The 21,750-nt window shown below is 43.5% G+C and overlaps 1 long non-coding RNA gene across 2 annotated transcripts; it reads left to right on the top strand.

The window, feature by feature from the left end:
• The first annotated feature begins 312 nt into the window (after positions 1–312).
• LOC137382787 (uncharacterized) lies at positions 313–15,047 on the top strand. Of its 2 annotated transcripts, none has more exons than XR_010977290.1 (3): positions 313–634; positions 11,300–11,407; positions 13,660–15,047. It is a non-coding gene; the product is annotated as an uncharacterized lncRNA (long non-coding RNA). The 2 variants fall into 2 exon arrangements; XR_010977289.1 differs by having other exon boundaries at positions 13,328–15,047.
• The last annotated feature ends 6,703 nt before the right edge of the window (positions 15,048–21,750 follow it).

Genomic DNA, 21,750 nt, shown 5'->3' with positions numbered 1-21,750 from the left:
AATTGCTAACAGCAGTTGCTTTGAAGAGTATAAAAATGTACTTAAAAATCTTGCAGTTTACAGTGAGGCCTAAGATGATGTCAAAAGGTCACTCACTGTTCCTCTTATGATGTTATGAAGATCACATGATACATTTTCACTGCCATTGCATTTCTGTGGTTTTAATTTCCCGTGTGTGCATTTTTAGCACACTGATAAACACATTTGTGTTTTAACACAGCCACTGAGCATTTGTTTTAAAAGAATTAATGTCAGTATTAAAAAGTCACAGACAGGTGTTCCTGTAAATATGTTAAAATAGTACACAGAGGAACGTAAATTCATTGGTGTTAAAATGGCCAGAATATATTGGTGAATACAATTTCAAAAATTTGCATTCCAGTAAACAGAATCCTTTGAAATTCAGACGTGTGTGTCTCCGGATGACTGAACAATTTCATCGGGCGAGCAGCTGGTCTCAGCTGGAGTACCAGTGTTGTGTGAGAATTGGCCTCAGAGTAGGGAGGACAAAAATCAGCCAGGCCGCCCAGTCCTGGTCCTGGAAAATGACCAATTCACATGGAACTGTCCCTCAGCAATCAAGCAATACCTTGGAAAGGCAGGGAAAAAGTCAGCGAAAACCTAATGAGGAAAGGTAATTCAATTTTACCTTTTCACAGAATGCTAACATTTTATGTAATTGTTGAGGTCATCTCACCCGCAATCAAACAACACACATGCAGGCAAGGACATTGAGAATTGCAGACATATTAGAGAGGACTGAGTGGCAGTGTATCTGAATACTATCACTTGTCCAACTCAGTTTCAAATCCAACACTGATAGGTGGGAGAACAGTCTCTGTTGTAGGTGCTGAGAGTAAAGAATTTTGAGAGTTTCCACTCGGCCCTTGGGGCACAAGCCAAGACAGCAGCAGCCTCTCTCAGGGTTAGAAGTCACAAGGCTGCTTAGCATCAGAAATAAAATGCTAACAGGTGCTGTAGTTAAGACTTATTTAAATTTGGAGCAGAGGTATGTGCACCTTAGATAGGAAGAAATTTCATTCCCTGATCTTTCAGATAACATTAATAGCTGGAATTTTCTCTCATACTGTACCACACTTCCTTTCGTACCTTGGCTCCAAATATTCTATGATTTTAATGTAAAAATTCCAGTCGGAAATGTGATCAGCAGCAAATTTCAGTTTTTAATTAATCGGATTTTTTTTTAAAACTCTCCTGTCAGAAGTGCGAGTTTATAACAATCAGGAAAGAATGCAAAGGCTTGGTCTCTTTTCTTTTGAAAATAGAATGCTGAAACTGGCCTAATAGAGGTCTTTAAAATTCTGAAAGGTTTTGACAGAGTAGACAGAGTGTTTCCACTTCTGGGGAAGAGCATAACTTGAGGCGATCAATATAAGATAATCACCAGGAAATCAAATAGGGAATTCAGAAGAGACATCTTCGCCCAGAGTGATGAGAATGTGCAACTTGCTACCACAGGGAGTGGTTGAAGTGAACAGTACAGAAGCAGTTAAAGGCTTTATAAGCATATGAGGAAGAAGGGGTTATGCTGATAGTAGGATGAGGAAGGATGGCAGGGGTCTCAGGTAGAGAATAAACTCGGTTGGCCTCACGTCCCCATTTTCTGAGGGCAGTCTTTGCATGAGGTGCTGTGTCCCCGGGCAAGCAATGTCCGCAGAAGAGTCCCCGGTTCACAAAACCAGGCCCAAATACTCTAACTTTTAATTTCTGGTGTCGGTATAAGTCTCATGCAAATGTCAGGTACAGCACTGAATATGTAGTGTAAGTTGCTTTGGATAAAGGTGTTTGATAAACAATAATAAATGTGTTAGAGAGAAATATCCAGAACATTTCCATTATTGTTATCATTACCATTAGCTATAAAATAGATGGTACGGCACTATTGCCATAGCTATGATGCTGACTGCATGGTGTACACCATGGAGCACATGCAAGATTCAAGATTCAGTGTAAAGTGTAAATGGCACTGCCAAAAAAAAGCATAATTGCTGTTTTAACAATCAGCTTCAAAAGGATTTTATGTATTTATGACTAACCAAAAAAAAAAAGCTGTATGATATTCAATGTGCCAGTCAGTGTTTTCCATTTCGAGTGCAGGCAGGACATCTCTAAAAGAAGAGCACAAAGCTGCTCTTAGAGCACATGCTGGTTCAAGTTCTGTTACCGATTTATTTTTTGTAAAGTTGAGCCAACACAGACTCAGCTCTACAGACAGTGGGTGCAAAAATCTGACACTCCAGAACAGTGTTATATCATTATTTACAAATGGTGGCTGAATACACTTCAATAGTGTGATGCCACATCTGTGGTAAATATATGCAAATTTATTTTGCATTTATAGTATATGTGCAACTGTTAAAACAGGCTGTTACAATTTTTTGCCTCCCGGCATTGTGCAACCTACATTTTCCATCCTGGCTACTTTTCTGTACTCCTACCCTGTGTGTCCCCCAGATTCGATTCAGAAAATATGGCTGTGTTTCCTACATTACCAACATGAACTGGTTGGGCCGAATGGCCTGTTTCAGTGCTGTATATTCTATCTCCTATCCTGAAGTTGCCAACTCACTCATGGATACAGTTCCAAAGACACTGTGCATCCTAAAATACTCATACAAGTAAATATTCTTGGTTATGCTACCACATATCATAAGATGTTAGCCATGGTTTAGTGGTAGCACTCTTATCTCTGATACAAAAGGTTTATTTTTTTTATTTTTAAAAAATTTATTGAGAGATACAGCACTGAAACAGGACCTTCGGCCCACCGAGTCTGTGCCGACCATTTATACTAATCCTACACTAATCCCATATTCCTACCACATCCCTATATTCCCCTACCACCTACCTATACTAGGAGCAATTTATAATGGCCAATTTACCTATCAACCTGCAAGTCTTTTGGTGGTGGGAGGAAACCAGAGTTGTGGGTTTGAATCCTCCTCCAGAGACTTGAGGATATAATATAGGCTGACACTTCAGTACGACACTGTCTTTTGGATGAAGCATTAAACTGAGGGACATAAAAGATCAGATGGCGCTATTCTGAAGAACAGTAGGGGAGTTCTCCCCAATGCTCTGGCCAATATTTATCCCTCAACCAACATCACTTAAAAACAGATTATCTGGCCATTATTACATTGCTGTTTGTGGGAGCTTGCTGTGTGCAAATTGGATTCTGCATTTCCTACATTACAGCAGTGATTACACTTCAAAAAAGTACATCTTTGGCTACAAAACAATTTTGGGGATGACCTGAGGTTGTGAACAGTGCTATATAAATGGACTTTTTTTTTCTTAATGTTTGATCCAGTGTCATAGGGCTATTCAACCATAGACTGCATCATAGCTGAGCTTAATCATGTTGTTAACTGGTGTCAACGTACATTACTTTCAAGTGGAGATCCAGTGGACAACGGTCAGGTGCAGGTTATTCAATTACAATACCACTGACAGAATGTTTGCACTAGTTGGCTAGATAGTAATGGGAAGAAATTTAAAACAAAAAAACATCAGACAAAGCATTAAAGGGTAGGGAAAAAATTTGCACAGAGGATGTGGAATTCTTTTCCAGAGACCATAATTTCTTATTAAAAGGGATTTCCTAATTAATTTTTAAAAGAGAATTAGATAGTTCTTTGAAAAAGAGGAATATTAAAGGATATGAGGAGTGAGCAGGAGGGAGGGATTAAATTTAGCTGCTCAAGTGGAGAAAAACAACTGCAAAAACTTTATGGACCAATTCGCTGTTTGTTTAATGTGCCATCCATGACTAAGAACACAATCACACATGCAAGAGTTAAAGAGGCCAATTTTCTCATAGCAAAGTTAATTGCAAGACACTTTACCATATTTACAATTAGTTAAAGCTGGGGTCGCATCATCACATTTTGACTGTTTGGCACTAGATTTATTTTTAAACTTAAATGAGCATTGACGTCTGGGTAAAATGACTGCAGTTATGACCAACTGACCGAAACACATGGCATTATTGTTGAAATCCAGGAGTTGTTGACTGCAACCATATTTTTTAAAAATGCAGTTTTAACAGGATCTTGAAAAAAAGTTCACTGTTCTCTGTGAAAGCCAGATTACAATAGCTCACATTGTAGCTTGACAGTTTAGGAGGAACTTTCCCAGTGCCAACAAGGAAACCTGGCAAAGGAGTTATTAAAGAAAGCAATTTCCAGCAACTAGCCCTGTCTCCATATTTCCATTGAGGGCAATAAAAAGCATCTTTAATGTGATACACATTGGTCACATCACATATCAATCATGCACACAGACAATTTATCAGAGCCAATAAGTCTTGGAAAGGAATCTATAGCTGTCACTGGCGATAAGCAATAAAAGATGCCAGTAAGCAGTGCTCACTGAAAGTGATGCCTGGTTAATCATCACAGGACACTTGGAGAAAGCTCATCAATACCAACCTGCCAGTTTTGGCTTGAGACATGATTAGATTCCAAAGTCGGAGAGTTCAAGAAGGAAAGGTTGGCTTGTCCTTTGCGCTTATTTAACAGTGTGACTGAAACATTTTGAATTGATAGTTTCCCCTCTCTTCTCTCTTCAATTTCCTTGTTTTCTTCCTTAGTATATTGAAACTGATAGCTCATGTTAGACTGTGGGTTGCCTTTTGGAACCTCACTCAACCGTGTGAGTATCAACAGGAAGGTTATTTGATTATGGAGGGCATCACTTGGGGGCCAACTTTTGCTTCATTTGTTTTCCTTCAGTAGAGGCACCAAGGCCAATTTTATTATATATATACAATAGTTTTGAAGGTCTTACAGAACCTCTGTGCAATGCTTATCCCTCAGCCCTTTGAAATTGACCCTAGTGTCTCTCACAATATCAAAAAATAATTTCACAGATGTGATTTTCTGTACTTGAAAAAAATGCCTGACTTCACAAACACATTTTAGAGTCTGCTGCCACAAAATTCAATTCTGCAGCACCCATATTTCCAACACTATAGGTACTGTTTCACTCCAAAATGGCGACTGCACCACGTGTGCACACCTACGGTGCAGGCCATGCCAGACACCATTTGGGTAGGTCAGTAGCGTGGGTGTTGGGATTGTGCGCTGGAAGTATGCAGAGGAAGCAGATCATGATATCCGTCAGCGTGTAATACTAATTTGACTGTAGCGGCGCCATTTTCGCCCTCAATGTTACAGCTAAACACCCTCTCTTGACCTCGTACAGCTGAACATGCGTTCAACAGCAGGACCCCCTCTCCATTTTCAGGTAAATCTGACCTCTACCAACTGCTGCTGAGTTAATAGAAGAGTTTGATGGGTTGTACTGTCATTTAAAGTTAGTGACGTCTACAGGGAGTGGTGTGGTTCGTGGTGAAGGCCTTGGTTCTGACTTTAAGGGTTCTGCTCAGACCACTTGTTCCCGATCATGGGTGCTGTGGTTTCAATCCTCCCGCGTCCTGCAGCATGACAGGGAGAATGAGCAGAGGCGACACAGAAGAGGACAAGCTGCTCAAAGAGGGAGGAAGAGGGATCTCGGTAGGCAGCCATATCCACCCAAGATCTTCATGGAGCAATTCTCCTACCTCAACCTCAGTGAGGAATAGTGTGCTTCACCCTCCATATCACTAAGGAGGTATTCACTGAAATCTGCCACCTGTTGCAGGCAGACCTCAGCTTCAGAGCAGGGCAAGGATGGCACTGCCAGTGCCTGTGAAGGTCACCCTGACCATGAACTTCTTTGCATTGAGCTTCTTCCAGGCTGGAGCAGGAGACATCTTTAACATCTCACAGCTAGTCATCCATGCTGTATAAGAGAAGGTGACTGATGCATTGTATGAGAAGCGAGGGGAATATATTGCCTTTCTTTTTCCAGACAGAACCAGGTAAAGCAGCATGTGGCTTCACTGGGATAGTGGGGTTCCCCATGGTGCAAGGTGCTATTGACTGCACACACATTGCTTTGCAGGTGCCACATCTAAATTCAGGGATCCAGTGCCTCAATGTGCAGTTGGTATGCGACCATGCTCAGAGCATCATGCAGGTCAATGCCCACTATCCTGGCAGCAGTCACATTGCCTTTATTCTGTGCCAGTCTGCTGAACCATCAGCATTTGAGCCATCATGAGAGAACTAGAGGGTGGCTACTGGGTGACAAGGGCTATCTGTTGACCACCTGTCTCATGACTCGTACATCATGTACAGATGAGCAGTATGGGTATAATGAGAGGCATGTCATCAAGCAGAGGCTTCCGCTGCCTGGACTGCTCTGGAGAAGCCCTGTGGTACACTCCAGAGCACATGTCATGATTCATCATGGTCTGCAGCCTCCTGCACAATATGCCATCACCAGGTATATGGTGAGCAGTTGAGGAGGAGGAGGAAGAGGAGTCAGATGAGGAAGGAAGGAGGCAATCATCACATCCCCTCGCTGGCCAGGCTGTTTGCGATCACCTTATCTGACTGAGGTACGAGCAAACACAACCCAATTCCCCAATCAACACCAGTCACACACCTTACTTTCTCTCTGTTACAGACCATCACAGCATCTTCTTAGCCACAATGCTGAAATAAAAGCTACCACAAAACAAACATTCCAAACCAACCTTATCAGACAAGCCATCCAATATTCCATACAAAAGTCAAGTAACGACCCGTGCACTCCCATAGTGCCTCTCTTCCTTGCGCCTTTACCTGGCCTAGTACTCCTACACAGTGTTACCCAAGTGACTGCAGCCTGGCTGGTGGAAGGCAACTGACTTTCAGTGGGGGAGACTGCAGATGGCCTTGCAGGATGATCTCAGGCAACTCTGACCCTCGAAGGCCCAACTTCGGACGTTTCATCAGAACTGGAAAATGTTACAGACGTAACAGGTTTTAAGCAAGCACAGAGGCAAGGAAAGGAGGGGGAGGAAAGAACATAAAGGAAGGTCTGTGATAGGGTGGAAGGCTGGGGTTATTAAATGACAAAGGGATGATGGTGCAAGGCAAAAATGGGTGGTAATGGGACAAGTAAAGTAACAAAAGATGTGTCTAGACAGGGCGTAAATGACAATAGCAAATTGTGAAATTGTTGAATTCAATGTTGAGTCCAGAAGACTGTTAAGTGCGTCATTGAAAGATGAGGTGCTGTTACTCGAGTTTCCACTGATGTTCATTAGGATAGTATAGGAGGCCAAGGACAGAAAGTTTAGAGTAAGAGTGGGACAGAGATTAAAATTAGACCGCATTTGTTGACAACGCGAACGGTAGGTGGCGCTGTTTTGGCACATGCGCAAATACAGCATGTGCCACTAAAACGTCACAGCTTGCGACTGGAGCAGCTGCCAGGACTAAAGATGGCGCTGCTCAAAGAATCACACAGAGGAAACCTAACACACACGTGGCAGTATAAAATGGCCGGAGTGAGAGAGTGGAGCGGGCCGGGGAGAGCAGCGCGGGGGGCGGGGAGACCAGCGCAGGGAGAGCAGCTGTCGCGGGGAGAGCAGCGGTGACGGCGGCGGGGGGGGGGGGAAGAGGGAGGGGGGAGTAAAGAGGGAGGGGGGGAAGAGGGGGAGAAAGAGGGAGGGGGAGAAAGAGGGAGGGGGAAAGAGGGAGGGGGAAGAGGGAGGGAGGGGGAAGAGGGAGGGGGGGGGAGAACTGGCGGAGGACGGGGGAGCGCGGGGGGAGAGGGCGGGGGGAGAGGGTGGAGGGGGAGAGGGAGGAAGGGGAGAGGGAGGAAGGGGAGAGGGAGGGGGTGGGGGAGAGGGGGGGAGGGGAGAGAGGGGGGGAGGGCGGGGGTGGGGGAGAGTGGGGGGGGGAGCAGCGGAGCGGAAGAGGAGTGCCTTTTTCTGTGCATGCGCCAGAAGCACAACAGCAAAAGACTTACCGGCCAGTCCCTAGACCCGGCAACACCAAGGTCTTCGCACACTCGCTCCCCGCGGCTCTCTACGGCCTCTCGCTTCTAACAAAGAAAGCAAGATAATTGGAACGGAGTAGAGAAAAAGAAATGGCAGCTTTCTGTTTTTTTTTAACCATGTGCCGAATGATAACAGAAAACAGATTAAAATTCCAGCCACACATTTGGTTTGTTAAATTATACAAACAATGACAGACAAGAAAACACCTACTGGTTCATCCAGCTTATCCCACCCAACTACAATGTCAAGTTTCTTTTGGGCCTCCTTATCTCGAGAGACAATGGATACGCGCCTGGAGGTGGTCAGTGGTTTGTGAAGCAGCGCCTGGAGTGGCTATAAAGGCCAATTCTGGAGTGACAGGCTCTTCCACAGGTGCTGCAGAGAAATTTGTTTGTTGGGGCTGTTGCACAGTTGGCTCTCCCCTTGTCAAGTGCATCACAAGATATAGACTTCATATCCCACCCAAAACTATATGATCTCCTGGGAAAGGCAAAAAAAAAAACAAGATTAAAACCTAAACCAATTTTGGGAAAGAAATCTGGACTATTCCTCTCCAACCCCCTTAAAATCACTCAGGAAATCACTCTGGCCCTGAAAATACCATGCAGTGTTCACCTTCATCAGAAATTGCTGACGAGTTTCATTAAGGTAGATATTAATACAGATCCTATTGTTCTCACAAACTTCACCATTAATGTGAGGTCACAGAAGTTTCATCATTAGGAAATCATACAGAGAAGTACTCTGGAAGCTAGCTAATTTTTAAAAGAATGCAGTGGGTTTAGATTTTAATGTTAATGCTGGCAGCTGATGTAATGTGTCAACTGCTTCCAGCATGAGATAATAAATGTAAAACAAGACTGTGGATATTTATCCTTTAAACATTGGTGGCAATTAATCTCAGATAAGAGAAAAAGATACAATGTTAGATATTTCATGAATGCAGACATTGTTTTGGTAACCATAATTTATAAGTCACACACAAAGCTTTCAAATTCAGACAGCTGACAAAGATATTGCTTGCTAAGCATAGGACAGCCAAATCACAGGTACGATGCTAGACCAGCAGTATTGAGAGAGAAATAAATAGATTAGGCAATAAAGGCAGCCATGAGCTCCGGTAACAGATTTATGGAACTGAGCCACGCAGATCAGGAACATCCCAAGTGTGATCCGTAGTTTATGCTGATCTGAGCATGGGAAGTGGTAAAGACATTAAAAAAACGTGGCATCAGCATCCCTGGGATAGGCAGGGGAACTCTCAACCAGGGTTCTCACTCTTATGTGCTGGAAAGTGCTTCTCTGTTCACACAAGGTGAGGCCAGGATTGGGCTCAGGTCTGATGCTCACCATGATGAAACAGCCTGCCTACACAGGAGAATGGCCATTTAACTGATGGTAGGATTGCCAACCCCCCAGAACTGTCCTGGAGTCTCCAGGAATTGAAGACTAATTTCCAGGACACAAGAAAGAATTGTCTTTTTTTCCCCTCTTTTTCAGCACTTTTGTTTACTAGTTATAAAGATACGGAGTTGGGAAAAAAGGCTGTTTGACAGTTGAGACATGAATAGTCTGTTCATTTTCCAATTAACGTGGGAAGGCAGTGCATGATGAGGATAGATGTGTTGGGCAAGCATTTGTGGGAATGTGGGAGCGGGGCAGTGGGAGGCAGGAGATCATTAATGATACTTCCAGGAATACATCCAACCAGAGTTGGCAACCCTAACTGAAGGGCCATACCACAAGGAAGTATGCAACTGTCCCTAAGGAGCAGTCAGTTTCTTCAGGAGAAAGCTAGAGTAAAGTGGACTCAAGCAAAGTAAGTGTAGAGGAAAGTACTGCATACTTCTACTTATACAAACCAATATATGGTCTAGTCATCCAGCCTGCAGACAAAATTTGATTTTAAGTGATACTTTAAAGCATAAAGTATACTGGAGACCTGCCTTTCTGCACCAGTTATACTGCACACTTTGTGGCAATGTGAGGTGGTTTCAACTTTGGTTTGACACAAATCATGTTGGGTAATGGATTTGATGTCATGCAGAAAGTGTTTAAACTAGAGGTACGAGATGATATGAAACTGCTCAACAACTTAATTTTAAATCCTTTTGATGTTAGCATAGACCTTACAGGAGAGTCAGTTCCCTGACATCAAGCTGGCGATTCCTGATGAAAGCAAGGTGCTGACAAGCTGTTTTACAAGTCCAAGCAAATTATTAACCATAGCAAAGAGTTTAAATGTCAGAGGATGCAAGTGATAAATTAGCATGTGGGGATTAAGGAAGGCCGGTGATGTTATTTTTAACATAAAAGGTAACAGATTAATGTCAATGAACTAGTAATCCAAACTCCCAGGCTAATATCCTGGGCTCAAATCCCACCACGGCAGCTGATGGAATTTAAATTCAATTAATTAATTAATGCAATTAATTAAATTTTAAAAATCTGGAATTGAAAGCTGGTCTCAGTAATAGTACCATGAAACTATCATCGATTGCCATAAAAACCCATCTGGTTCACGAATGTTCTTTAGGGAAGGAAATCTGCTGTCCTTACCTGGTCTGGCCTACATGTAACTCCAGAACCACAGCAATGTGATTAACTCTTAACTGCCCTCTGAAATGACCTAGCAAGCCACTCAGTTGTCAAGGGCAATTAGGGATGGGCAACAAATACTGGCTTTACCAGCGACACCCACATCCCATGAAAGAATTAAAAAAATTGGGGAATAAGTTACCAGGGATGACCATTAAAGTGTACAGTAGAAGTTTCTTTACTCAGGTAGTGATAAATGTTCAGAGCAATTGGCAACAGGATATAGAAGAAAAATATTAGGGTTGGTCAAAATGAGACTGAAAGCTATCATAAAAGAGTTTAGGCTGCTAGAACTCTGGTGGGCCGAATGGCCTTTTCTTGATTTTCATTGTTCCCACTAAAACTTAACCACCATTTGGATGTTATTGAATTGAACATCAAAGAGCAACACAGAGCCAACAGCATAACTCAGAACTGCACAGCGCATATCTCTCAATTATACTTCTAGTAAAACACCAATCCACCACCCCAACCTTGGCATAGAGCAGAGATAGCAATACTGTACTTAACTTTAACTTATATATTACTCTGAATCCAATATAACAAATCTGTTGATGCTTTCTTTGCATAACAGCCCCCTTCATTTTTATGGAATTCTAATTTGCAACAGTGACCTGGAAGTACTATTGATCCTTGTGAGCTCTCAAACCGATCAACAGCTGCAGTACTTATCTCTTTTAGGATGCTACTTAGTTTTGAGGAACCAACCAAAAAGTGTCCTACCCTGCTGCTGCACCAGGCTGACTGAATATTAAGCCATCCTTATGCACTGTTTTGCATGTTGCATTACTGCCTTTACAGGATAGCATTTGATTATACTTGGAGACAGCTAACTGACCTGCAGATCAAAGCATCTGGCTTGCATTCAGCAGACTTTCATGGACACAGCATCATGTAGAAAACAAGAAGGTAAGAAAACCTCCATCTTGCCTAGTTAGTTCAAAGTTATTCACATTTCCTCAAATAGATTTAAAACTTCATAGGAAAGAAAAAAAGAGACAAAGAGTGAAAGAGAGAAAAAAGAAGAAAGAAAAACTTGCATTTATATAATGCCTTTTATGACCTCAGGATATAGAAGCATAGAAACTTAGAACCATAGAAAAATTACGGCACAGAAGGAGGCCATTCAGCCCATCGTGTCTGTGCCAGCCGAATAAACTAGTCGCCCACTCTAATTCCACCTTCCAGCACCTGGTCCATAGCCTTGGAGGTTACAGCACTTCAGGTGCAGGTCCAGGTACCTTTTAAAAGAATTGAGGGTTTCTGCCTCCACTGACATTCCTGGCAGTGAATTCCAGACACCCACCACCCTCTGGGTGAAAAGGTTTTCCTCATCTCCCCTCTAATCCTTCTACCAATCACCTTAAATCTGTGCCTGATGGTAATTAACCTCTCTGCTAGGGGGAACAGGTCCTTCCTGTCTACTCTATCTAGGCCCTCTATGAACCCACAACGTTCTGACTCGACTCTTATATTTGATTAGCTCAAAGATTATTTGTGTTCTAAACCAATGTGCGTATTTACCACCACACCCGCGCCCCCCGCCCTCCGCCCCCAACTCACAGAGATGCAAAGACATCAGAAATCTCTTCCAGAAAACAGTCAATGGAAACCATTTCAAACTTGCAAAGCTATGGGAAAAGAACAGGGGAGCGTGACTAATTGGATAGCTCTTTCAAAGAGTCGGCAAAGGCACGATGGACCAAACGGCCTCTTGCTGTTCTGTATAATTCTATCATTTGAAATATGAGGCATAGCTACAAATTTAATGGAAATATCTGTAAACATTTCCAGTAAGCTGAAAGAGAATGGATCACTGCAGCAATACAATCTCCAAAGAGTCCAGTGGTGGTCAGAATTTTTTTAACCCATGAAACTTGGTGGCAAAATCTTGAAAATTATAAAATAAAAACACTGGGCATAAATAACTACAGTGATCTGCACTGTCAGCTAATAAATGTGTGATACTGCTTAATTAAAAAGTCTGTTCCAATGAGTTTCATTAAGCTAGATATGTCTTTGAACCCTACTGTTCCAAAACACATTGATCTTAGTTAAAGAATTTTTATTGATGTGAAATCAAGCAGAAAAGTATGTTGACATCTAATTTTAGAGTGGGTGGTGGCTTTTCACTCAATTTTAATGTTGGCACCTGGTGCAAGATGCCAACAGCTGTCAGCATGACTAAAGGGTAAGTTAATGCATTAATCAAGTCTTTGTTGTTTGTCCTTTAAAGATTATACCCACTGATGGTTTTTATACTTATAAATGACAAATAAATACCAGAATAAAAGCAAAATACTGCGGATGCTGGAAATCTGAAATAAAAACAAGAAATGCTGGAAATACTCTGGCAGCATCTGTGGAGAGAGAAGCAGAGTTTCAGTTTAGTTTGTTCAGTTTGCTTACCCATTTTTTTTTTCATGTTTGTACTTGCTGCTGTTCAATCTTCAGTCCGTGAAACACCCTATCTGTACTAATGCTTGGTCTTTCAACACACCATTAATATATTGTTTGCCTTCGCTCCATGACCTTTTGGTCAGCTATGTGGCCTTGTCCAATCTACACCTTCTCCTTTGTTATCTCTTGCCCCACCCCCGCTTTACTTGCTTATAACCTTTGACATTTCTAATATTTGCCAGTTCTGAAGAAGGGTCACTGACCCAAAACGTTAACTCTGCTTCTCTCTCCACAGATGCTGCCAGACCTGCTGAATATTTCCAGCATTTCTTGTTTTTAAATAAATACCAGTTACCACTGATGCCAAGCATCATCTCGGCGATTGTACTGGGTTCTTTAGAAACCAGTTTTTTTTTTCAATCTAAGCAGCTAATGAAAAGGCCCTGCCTTATCAAAGAAGAGCACAATCACAGGTACCCTGGCTAGTCTAGCAGCCAAGAGGGGGAAATGAACCAAAACAAAGAAGCCGTCAGCAATGCTGCTGCATGCCCATTTTGGATGATGTGATACCTTGTGTTATAAAACAAAATTGTTCTACCAATGCAAAGCGAGTTCACATCTGTCTGGAGTAATGGAACAAAAGCTTTCTTTCTCCAAGAGGTATTAAAATTCAATGAGCTTGGACAATTTCAGTGGAGTTCACAAATTAACAAAATCATTGCTTAGAAATGGAAATTAACGTAATTTCTGTGTTATTCAAGGAGATCTTTCCGCGTGCATTAAAAATCAGATGACCAGCTAACCATCACAATGTTGCTGGGAGAGGTAAATCAACTTAAATGCAAGAAATCTCCAGAAATCGGCACTTTGGCTAAATTCGATCAATTGGCCAGTTTATACAAGGGTCGGCCAGTTGGAACTGGTTTATACCTTTTACTCTGTGTTTATTTATTTTCCTCCAACATTTTTGGCCTCCCTCTCCTGAAGACACCAGCTTGTAATGTGGCCCCTTCCTAACTCATTCCAAGTGATTATTCTTCATACATGAAGCAAGGCAGCACATCTCAGCAGGCTACTCAACCGTGGGAAACATCATGGCTAAACCGGATTCCGTCCACACAAGTACTTTCCATCATGGATGGTCGATTGGCAATCAGAAGCAGGAATGCGGGCTGATTTCACCCTAACTAGCATAGGGTACTGAGACCAGTTGTAACTACTCAAGTGTCACCTTGGTTGAGTTGAACTAATGTAGCAGAAATCTGGGACTTTCCTTAATGTATATAAATACAATGTATACAATCTAGGATATTCTAAATAGCTTAATAATAGAAACCGACTCAAGTTCTTGTTTATTAACATATTGTTCATATTCTACATCAAATCTAACAAATTGCATCAAAAATATTTAGAAATATTAAACTTGTGTTAGTTTTAGTAATATCTATTCATTTTTAGTGACACAGAGTACAGTCCTTATAAGATCCTCCACACCACAAAGCTTTTCAATGTTTAGGCTGAAATATTAAACATTTTGGAACAGTTGTGATTCCATATTATGATTTGTACCGATGTTCTGAAAGTTCATGTAACAAGAGATATTGAAGTTCTCACATTTTGGTTTGATCCAGATTAAAAATAAAATCTCGCTGTATCATTAATTCAGGAATAAAGTTTCCATCTCTGAGCCATGCAGATCAGGAAGGTCCAAGGTACAATCGTGCTGGAGATTGACTGCAGTACCTCAGTGTTAAAGAATAAAAATCAGCCAACAGTCTTTCTCATTATTGCGTTGCTAGTGCAAGTCTGTGCAGGTGAAGGGCAGGATCAGGTTTGGCTGTGTAGCTCTTCACAGTTAAATAGCTCGCTGCCAAGACTCACACATGAATAGAGTACTGGAACACAGCCATTGTTCATGGAGTGTACTCCTGTGAGGGACTGAGGAGAAAGATAAGTTATACTACAGTAGGTCCAGTATCCCAGAGGTTCGCTAATCCCTGCACGTAGAACTGGCAGGTCTTACTTAGTTAATGCAAGAACAAGCAATTAATTTTGGGTTAATTATTTTTCATTAACTTTTCACTCATGTTGTAATTGTTAATGGAAGCCACCATGACGTACTGTGTTACCCAAGTGTTGCCACTTCTAAATAAACAAAACTTGTATTACAAATAAGCAACCTTCATTGTGTAATTAATATGACAGATGCACAGTTAGCTCCAAGTGGTCTTATCCAGAGGCAGTTATATTCAAACAAGTTGTCCAACTTCTCAGTACCTGTAGTAAGATTCTTAGCAGCAATGGGTAAAAGTTCTCCATTTCCCATCAAATCCTTGTTAATTGAACTACAGCACTATAATTTTATCAAAAAATCAATTGCATATGGTTCTTCTATCAATGACGAGGTGTCATGATGATTTAAGGTAGACTATCTTATTGCAAATATATATCCAGTTTCAATTACCTACATATTTAATTGCAATGTTCCTGTAAAAGGTAAGGTGATTACCACAGTTTGGTGTGCATGCGAACTAGTCTGCATAAAGTTAGCCATTTATGCTGTATCACAACTATGTTTGACCCATGACCCCTCACTTTAGATGGAACTATGATGCAACAGGCTGAGGGTTTATACATGAAAGGAAACTTACTAAGTACTGCCCGAAAGGCAAAGGCACCTTCATGTGTGGTACGGATCAGAAAGGGTCCAGGTTTGATCCAGTTCCTAGCCCGGGCAATGATAGATGTACTACAATTGATCTCAGCATCCTTTGACTTGGAGTGGGGGAACAAATCAGCTTATCTTTTTAGTCTCACATTTGAAGAAATTGTTGAAGGTGACAGGGCAGGTTGAGAAAGCGGTTAAAAAGGCATATGGGATCCTGGGTTTTATAAATACGGGCAGAGAGTACAAAAGCAAGGAAGTTATGATGAACCTTTATAAAACACTCGACCTCAACTGGAGCATTTTGTCCAATTCTGGGCTTTACACTTTCGGAAAGGTGCAGAAAAGATTTATAGGAATGGTTCCAGGGATGAGGGATTTCAATTACATGGATAGATTTGAAGCTGGGACTGTTCTCCTTAGAGAAGAGTAGGTTGAGAGGAGATTTGATAGAGATGTTAAAAGCATGACGGGTCTGGACAGAGTAAGTAGAGAGAAACTGTTCCCATTGGTGGAAGGGTCGAGAACCAGAGGAGAGTAATTTAAGGTGATTGGCAAAAGAGCCAACGGCAACATGAGGAAAAACATTTTTATGCAGCAAGTGTTTAGAATTGGGGATGCACTGCCTGAGAATGTGGTGGAGGCAGATTCAATTGTGACTTTTAAAAGGGAATTAGATAATTATCTGAAGAAATCTGCAGGATTGCAGGGAAAAGTCAGGGTGTGGGACTAGCAGAGTTGCTCTTGCAGAGAGCCAGCACAGACACGGCTGGCCAAATCGCCTCGCTCTGTGCTGTAACCATTCTAAGAATGACCAATTGTACATTGGAGCACCTGTGACAATGATCAGCATCTTTCAGGGAGGAGGAAAGAAAACTGCAGACTCAACTAATAAAACTTGCTTAGCCAGGATTAGTTATTTTTTCAGCTTATAAGGTGCACATAGTAAGTATAACTCATAGTTAATGCTACAGAGAGCTAATATTGCATCTCTCGCTCTCTGTCCCATGCTGTGACCCTCTCCCTTTCTAATTTATCTATAAAAGCTGGAGGCAGGATTTGGCATTAATAATCGACTTGAGGGCTTTTTTTAAAAAAGCACATTTAGTTTGGTATTTATGCTCCAAGAGATCAGACTGAATTGCTGACGCCAGCACTCCAGCAATTACACTCTGTAACCGGCTCCCGAATAACATAGGAACAACACATCAGCTTGCACTAATCAGGCCATTGGGATGGGGAGAAGGTATGAAAGGGGTTGCTTCCATGCTGTAAGAACAATAGTGAGTTTTTTTTTTAAACTGCAAATGATGGAAATCTGAAAGAAAAACAAGAAGTGCTGGAAGTACAAACAGATCAGTCATTATTTAAAAGAGGAAGGGCAGGTTTTAGGCCCTTGGTTCTGATTTAAGTGCCCATGTAAATGTTAAACTCCTCTGCTGCGTTGCTGATGGCCTGCTGTGTATTTCTGCTTCTATGTGAAGGAACTAATGGATGGATTCACACGTACCTGCAGAATAGAGATCATTTAATATGAAATTTAAACTTTCCACTGTTCATTTTATCAAAAATGGTGTGTACATGAACCTTCATCTGCAGAGGCATCTATAAATGCAATAGCACAGACATTTATCTGTCTGCAGCAGGTCAAGGATTAAAGGACAATGCATCTGTCCTTTCAGCTCAGGATTCACACCAAACCCAAACCAATGGGATTGTTCTTTAATGAATTCAATTGGTTCAGACAGCTTCAAACTATTTCCCTGAGGAAATCTGTGCAGAACATAAAAGCAATGGGGGATGGATCTCTTCAAGGTATGCTGTCAGAAAGCTGTATCTAATCCATGCCACGTGTGACCTTGGAGTGTTCAGCTTTCCCAGTAGATGCAAAACAAATGAAAATTCTGCATCACTATCTGTCATCTCAATACACATATGCACCAATACTGGATAGCTTTGAAACAAAGTACAAGATGGTACATAGATCCTGACATCTCTATCAATATACTGTTAGCATCATGAAAATAAGCAATAGTAATTAAAAGAACAAGATTTACAAAAATCCAGCAGGATTGATTCTCCCTGCAGGACCATCTGTCAAATTACAAAACTAATATGTCGTTTTGCAGGTTGCTATATGTAAGCATTACTAGAAGGGGCCTCACTTAAAGAAGCATTGCATCATTTCTTTCCTCAGGCACCTCTGTCTCAAAAGTTCCAATAGACAACCACAACTTGTATCTACATGTAACAAAGGCTTGTCCCAAAGTGCTTCACAGCCAATTAAGTACTCTTGAATTGTAGTCACTGTTGTAATGTAGGAAATGTGGCAGCCAGTTTGCACACAGTAAGGTCCAGCGAAAAGTAATAAGAGAATGACCAGGTAATCTGTTTTTTAGTGCTGTTGGTTGTGGGATAAATATTGGCAAAGACATCAGGGAGAACTCCCCTGCTCTGCATAAGAAAAGTGCCATGGGATCTTTTACATCATTCCAGAGTTTAGGGCTAGATGGCTGAAAACACAGCTGACAATGGTGGGGCAAAGGAACTGAGGGATGCACAAGAGGACCGTAAAGTTCTCGGAGTGCTGTCATGCTGGAGGAACTTACAGAGATAGGGTTGGGCAAAGCTATGGATAGGTTTGAACATGAAAATTGGAATTTTAAAATTGAGGTTTTTTTTTATTTGTTCGTGGGATGTGAGTGTTTCTGGCCAGGCCAGCATTTGTTGCTCATCCCTAATTTCCCTTGAGAAGGTGGTGGTGAGCTGCCTTCTTGAACCGCTGCAGTCGATGTGGTGTAGGTACACCCACAGTACTGTTAGGAAGGGAGTTCCAGGTTTTTGACCCAGCAACAGTGAAGGAACGGCAGTGTAGTTCCAAGTCAAGATGGCATGTGGCTTGGTAGGGAACTTGCAGATGATGTTCTTCTCATGCGTCTGCTGCCCTTGTTCTTCTAGGCGGCAGAGGTTGTGGGTTTGGAAGGTGCTGGGAGGAATACAGGGATATTGTGGGACAAAGATATTGAAGTGGACGACCAGCCATGATCGTATTGAATGGGGGAGCAGGCTCGATGAGCTGAATGGTTTGCTCCTGTTCCTATGTTGAAGGAAGCTTGGCAAGTTGCTGTAGTGCATCTTGTAGATGGTACACACTGCTGCCACTGTGCACCAGTGGTGAAGGGAGTGAATGTTTAAGGTACTGCATGGGGTACCAATGAAGCGGGCTGCTTTGTCCTGGATGGCAATGAGATTTTTGAGTGTTGGAGCAGCACTCATCCAGGCAATTGGCGAGTATTCCATCACACTCCTGACTTGTGTCTTGTAGATGGTGGACAGGCTTTGGGGAATCAGGAGGTGAGTTACAGCAGAATTCCAAGCCTCTAACCTGCTCTTGTAGCCACAGTACTGATGTGGCTGATCCAGTTAAGTTTCTGTTCAATGGTAACCCCCAGGATGATGATAGTGGGGAATTCAGTGATGGCACACCTGCTCTTTGTTTTCTCAATGAAATTGATCCGGATGAAACTGACGAGCACAGCTGCCGATACTTTAATCTCCGATCCTGCTGTCTTCACAGTCCAGAGTGTCTGCAGCCACGGCATGCGGTAAGTCCATTGAGGTGAAGAAGGAGCTGCGGGACCCGAGAGAAGTCCTGTGAAAAGGTGCCCCGAACACCCAAAACATCCACGAACGGCCCCCCCGGCCGCAACTTCAAAGCGCCCGCGGGAGATGGCTCGGAGAGCATCTGCAGCGCACTGTCGGCAATGCTGCATGCCTTTATTTAAACCACTGCAAAAAAAAAACCCTTAGCGAATGTAATCACCTCTAAGTCTGCCAAATGATGCTTCACCTCCCGAAGGACGTGGATGAGCTTTCCGGACGTCGATGGCTTATTACCTGCACCAGATTCCACCCCCCCCTCCCCCCCCCCTTTACCCCCCTTCCACCCACCCCCACCCCCGTCCCCTTCCCTGCTCCACCCTCTCAGCTCACCCCCTCACAACCCCGTCCCAGCCCGACCCCCCTCGCACCATCTTCACCCCGCACCCCCTTCCCCTGCACCCCCCCCCACCCCCTCCCTCTACCCCTCCCCCTTGCATCCCCTCCTCCCACCGGCACCATCCTACACCTGTGTAGGGGCCCCAACAACCCCACTGCCTTGTGGGCGTCTCGGGAGAGACCAAGGCTAAGGGAGTAAACCCTAACAGAAAATCCGGAGCGGAACCCCGTAGGCGGTCATGTGTCACCTTTGGCATGTTTCCGGCAGTTCCTGCAGCCATACTGGTGCCAAACGTCGTGTCCTGCACTCCTTTGGACCCCACCAGAAAGGCCGAGAGGGGGGTTTTGACGACTGGGCAACTCTCAACCTCCATAAATTTGCCCAGGCATGCGCCATGGAGAGGTCACTCCATAGTTGCCTCACAGCGACTGAAACAACACGGAAGGCAGCAGTTACGGGTTATAAGTCCAGATAAATTGGCGTAGAAACTGGGCGCCACGGGTTGCCTTTGTCGGTGGGAGAGGTCATTGCACCTCACTGGACAGCTACCGCCCGCCTCAAACCGGGCAGCCCCCGGTCAATAAGGTTCTGTCCCGCCACAGTCTGCCTGCTTCAATGGGTGCTTGGAGCTCAGGGTCATTGCCCGAAAGGTGGACTGATACACCGCACCAAACAACATGAAAAAAGGAAAGAAGGTACCAGCCCTTCGCTTTGCAAGCTGGAACGTCAGAACTATGTGTCCTGGCCTGTCGGAAGACCTTACACAAATCAACGATTCTCGGAAGACCGCCATCATTAACAACGAGCTCAGTAGACTCAATGTGGACATTGCAGCACTTCAGGAGACTCGCCTCCCCGCGAGTGGCTCTCTAGCAGAGCAAGACTACACCTTCTTCTGGCAGGGCAGGGATCCTGAAGAACCAAGACAGCATGGAGTGGGCTTCGCCATCAGAAACTCCTTGCTCAGCATGATAGAGCCTCCCTCAAATGGCTCGGAACGCATACTGTCCATCCGACTGCTCACCACCTCTGGTCCAGTACACCTACTCAGCATCTATGCTCCAACACTCTGTTCCGCACCTGAAGCTAAAGACCAGTTCTATGAACAACTCCATAACATCATTAGCAGCATCCCCAACACCGAACACCTATTCCTGCTGGGGGACTTTAATGCCAGGGTTGGGGCCGACCATGACTCATGGCCCTCCTGCCTTGGGCGCTATGGCGTTGGAAGGATGAATGAGAACGGGCAGAGACTGCTTGAGTTGTGTACCTATCATAACCTCTGCATCACCAACTCGTTCTTTCACACTAAACCCTGTCACCAGGTTTCATGGAGGCACCCAAGATCACGTCGTTGGCACCAGCTAGACCTCATTGTCACAAGGCGAGCCGCCCTAAACAGTGTTCAAATCACACGCAGCTTCCACAGTGCGGACTGCGACACCGACCACTCCCTGGTGTGCAGCAAGGTTAGACTCAGACCAAAGAAGTTGCATCATTCCAAGCAGAAGGGCCACCCGCGCATCAACACGAGCAGAATTTCTCACCCACAGCTGTTACAAAAATTTCTAAATTCACTTGTAACAGCCCTTCAAAACACTCCCACAGGGGATGCTGAGACCAAGTGGGCCCACATCAGAGACGCCATCTATGAGTCAGCTTTGACCACCTACGGCAAAAGTGCGAAGAGAAATGCAGACTGGTTTCAATCTCATAATGAAGAGCTGGAACCTGTCATAGCCGCTAAGCGCATTGCACTTTTGAACTACAAGAAAGCCCCCAGCGATTTAACATCCGCAGCACTTAAAGCAGCCAGAAGTACTGCACAAAGAACAGCTAGGCGTTGCGCAAACGACTACTGGCAACACCTATGCAGTCATATTCAGCTGGCCTCAGACACCGGAAACATCAGAGGAATGTATGATGGCATGAAGAGAGCTCTTGGGCCAACCATCAAGAAGATCACCCCCCTCAAATCTAAATCGGGGGACATAATCACTGACCAACGCAAACAGATGGACCGCTGGGTTGAGCACTACCTAGAACTGTACTCCAGGGAGAATGCTGTCACTGAGACTGCCCTCAATGCAGCCCAGCCTCTACCAGTCATGGATGAGCTGGACATACAGCCAACCAAATCGGAACTCAGTGATGCCATTGATTCCCTAGCCAGCGGAAAAGCCC

This window comes from Heterodontus francisci, chromosome 23, assembly GCF_036365525.1.
Source record: "Heterodontus francisci isolate sHetFra1 chromosome 23, sHetFra1.hap1, whole genome shotgun sequence".
Taxonomy (NCBI): Eukaryota; Metazoa; Chordata; class Chondrichthyes; order Heterodontiformes; family Heterodontidae; genus Heterodontus; species Heterodontus francisci.
The sequence above is the reverse complement of the archived record's forward strand: the minus strand, read 5'-3'. Positions and strand labels throughout refer to the sequence as shown.